This window comes from Tupaia chinensis, unplaced genomic scaffold (genome assembly GCF_000334495.1).
Source record: "Tupaia chinensis unplaced genomic scaffold, TupChi_1.0 Scaffold147099_1, whole genome shotgun sequence".
Classification (NCBI taxonomy): Eukaryota; Metazoa; Chordata; class Mammalia; order Scandentia; family Tupaiidae; genus Tupaia; species Tupaia belangeri.
The window spans coordinates 96385-99841 of NW_006206950.1; the positions used below are offsets into that span (position 1 = coordinate 96385).

General features: G+C 32.6%; 1 long non-coding RNA gene across 1 annotated transcript; it reads right to left on the bottom strand.

Moving 5' to 3' along the window:
* Nucleotides 1-26: 26 nt before the first annotated feature.
* LOC106733153 (uncharacterized) lies at nucleotides 27-2098 on the bottom strand. The gene is made up of 3 exons (XR_001369801.2): nucleotides 2015-2098; nucleotides 1679-1771; nucleotides 27-477 (listed from the first exon to the last, which is right to left on the bottom strand). It is a non-coding gene; the product is annotated as an uncharacterized LOC106733153 (long non-coding RNA).
* Nucleotides 2099-3457: the final 1359 nt, after the last annotated feature.

Sequence of the window (3457 nt, forward strand, 5' to 3'; positions counted from 1 at the left end):
GGCACAGTGAGATGTGACTTCCAGGAGAACATTTTCCTACATTGTTCACATTCATAGGGCTTCTCTCCTGTGTGAGTTCTCTAATGTACAGTGAAGTACTCCTTGCTGGAGAATGTTTTCCCATACTGTTCACATTCAAAGGTTTTCTCTCCTGTGTGAGTTCTCTGATGTTCAGTGAGATGTGACTTCTGGGAGCACATTTTCTGATATTGTTCACATTCATAGGGTTTCTTTACTATATGAGTTTTCCAATGTCTACTCAAGACTGACTTGGGACTGAAAGATTTTCCACATTCCCCACATTCATAGGATTTCTCTCCAGTGTGTGTGAGTTGTCTGGTGCACAGTGAAGCATGACTTTTTGTAGAACATTTTTCCACACATTTCATTTTCATAGAATTTCGCCATGATGTACAGTAAGGTTTGAATTCTGGGAAAATGTTTTCTTACACTGTTTACACTTATAGAGCTTCTCTCCTGTATATGTTTTGAAATGGTCAGTAAGGAGTGTGTTCAGACACAACAAATTCTTATATTCTTCTATCTACAAATTTTCTCTCCAGTAAGTGTTATCTCATGTCTAACAAGAGTGGAAAGTTTTGGTAATTTCTACACATTATAAGATTTTACTTCTTTGTAATTTATCTGGTTACCATAATTTTTGACCTCTAAAAAAAGGATTTTTTATATTTTTTATATTTGTATAGTATTTTCCTTGTGTGTACTCACTGATGAAAAGCTAGATTTTAATTCTACAATAAGAATTCCTCTTACTTTTATGAATGGAAATCTTCCACTCTGTTTAAAATATATTGTAAAAATGATTTTAAAAAATAATTTTTCACATTCTCTACATTTAAAGTGTACATCTTGTGTTTTATGTCATCCTCTGCTGAATGAGACAGTTGACTTTTTGTAAAATGTTTTCTTCCACATGTGAACTATATACTGGGCAATAAGTACTGTCTTACCACATGCTTTTCCATATTTATTGTACTTACAAGCAGTCTCTCCCATATCAATCTTCTTTGGTTTAAAAAGACAACCATTTCCATAAATTATATGTGAGAATTTATTTTACACTACTCATGTATATTTCAAATATTGGTAGTGATCTATAATAAGAAATATGGTTCTTTGTCTTTAATATGTTACTGTAGCAATTTACATTAATGGTTTTGAAAGCTGAGTGAATTTATTTTGTTCCTTTATGCTTCCTTTTCCTTTAATACCTTTAATAATATTCAAAATATCTACCTTCTGTCTTCCTATAATTTTACACTAAAAGATTTCCATACATCATTTGTTTTCCCTGTCCTTTTTCTCTTTTCTTTCTTGTAACAGTGGGTATTGTGTACTGTTTCTTTGCTAATGTCATAAATTTCCTAGATCATCTATTTGCAAATGTCAAGAGAACTCTTGTCACTTAAGAAGAAATGTTACTTAGGAAGGACTTGTAGCCAATAATAATACATACTAATTATCCTAAATATGTTATCCCATAGGACCTTTTAAAAAATATATATACCCATTTTTTCACACTCTTATCCCAGGAAAACATTTCTACATTTTTCTAACCCCACCAGTACTAACATTTTGTTTTCCTCTCTCAATGAAATATAAATTATTTAAAAGAAAATGTATTTCACTAGTCCCTGAAAACTATGCACTGACTAACCTGGGAGGCTCAAGCTGGGAACTTCTTCTAATATCCATGGATCTCCTCCTTGCTCCAACTTGATGATCACTGCAGGTTTGGCAATGGATTGTTCTGTTAATAAAAACAAGTGTGGAATGTTCATGTAAGCTACTTGAAGAGTAACAATGGTTCAGCTTTATCAGCTGTGTAATAAAGGGGCTGATTTGGGCATTTTATTAAAGAGGAGTGCCACTCATATTAACCATAGAATGAAATCTCACTCTTCAACAGCATTAAACAATGTGAAACTCTTGTACATTTATTATGAAAGGAGACACTAATTACTTCAGAGAGCTTCATGGAAGTTCCACTAACCCAAAAACATCAGGTTGCTGAGGTCTCCAGCATCACATCCTTGTATAGAATCTTCTGAGCATCTTCCAGGTCCTGCCACTCTTCCCAGGTAAAGTCCATAGCAACATCCTCAAATGATATGAATCCCTATAAAAATATATTTTCCCTCATCAGCCATGAGAAATAGAGCATACATAACATGAAAAATTTACTTTCTCTGTATGTTTGTATATCCTTGTTCCTCTGTATATTTTTGAACTCTTTGTAAAGGGAGAAAAAAATAAAGTACTGACATTCTATCTCTTTGCCAACTTATTCATTGATAAATTTATTACAAGCATTTCTTCAGAGATCTCCAAATGTTTTTGCTGCAAGGGATAAAAGCATAAAAAATATTCTTTTATGTCAAGGTGTTTATTATTTCATATAAACACACAAGTATAAATGCATATTTGGAGTAATGTGTTATATTAAGTAAATTAGACACAAGTTGATGGTAACCAGTCTAAATAAATAGAAAGTTTTTTTTCTTTTTTTCTGTATTATCAATTTGTGCTTCAAGTCAATGATGTTAAGAACATGTATGAAAATGCTCTTATGAAAATGGAACTACAGCAGTCTTCCTATGAAAACACAAAGTTTATTCCTAATATTAATGGAAGTAGAAGCAGTATATCTAGGTAAGTATTCTTGGTCTGTGATGAAAGACAAGGTCAGTAAAGGTGATCAAGGAACTGATTACAAAGTGATTTTGTATTTAAATACTTAACCTAATTCCAATAAAATATTTTATGTGCATACTGTTAATTACTCATAAACTGAAATATATTTAGAAGCATCTTTATACTACAGTTGTGCATTAAAAAATATTGATAGAGTCCAAATAAAAATGAATATCACTTTATCATTTGCTACAACACAGAGTATAAATACTATAAAGCCAAAGGAAGTGATACATTATATAATCAGATTTGCAGTTTAATTGTGATCCAGATTGCAGACTAAGAATACTCTGAAAGATATAATACCATTAAAACCAAGATATAATAGGGTTAAAACCAAGTTGTGACATGACCACCTATATCGAACCACAGAGAAATAAGAATATTGAATAGGGAACTCATCTAAAAGGGGCGGGGGGCAGTAAAATTTTTTACCAATTTTTTGGCACTGAATCAAAACAAAAATTTAACTAAATATTTCTGTTTAAGTGTGCATATACATATTGGAGTTAAAAATTAAAATTGGGGAAAAAACTGAGTAGTAGACAGATGAATCTTGTGCACATCATCTTTGAAGTTTAGGAAATATTTAGGAAGCAGCAGAAATTCAAGTGATAGCAGGACCAGCAGTTAGCGTAATGGCTATGTCATTGAACTCCCCCCACATAGTCAAACGCAGTTCGAGTCCTGGACCTGGTGGCTTAAACTCATGCTGGGCGCGTGTGCGTGTGTGCCCAAGATC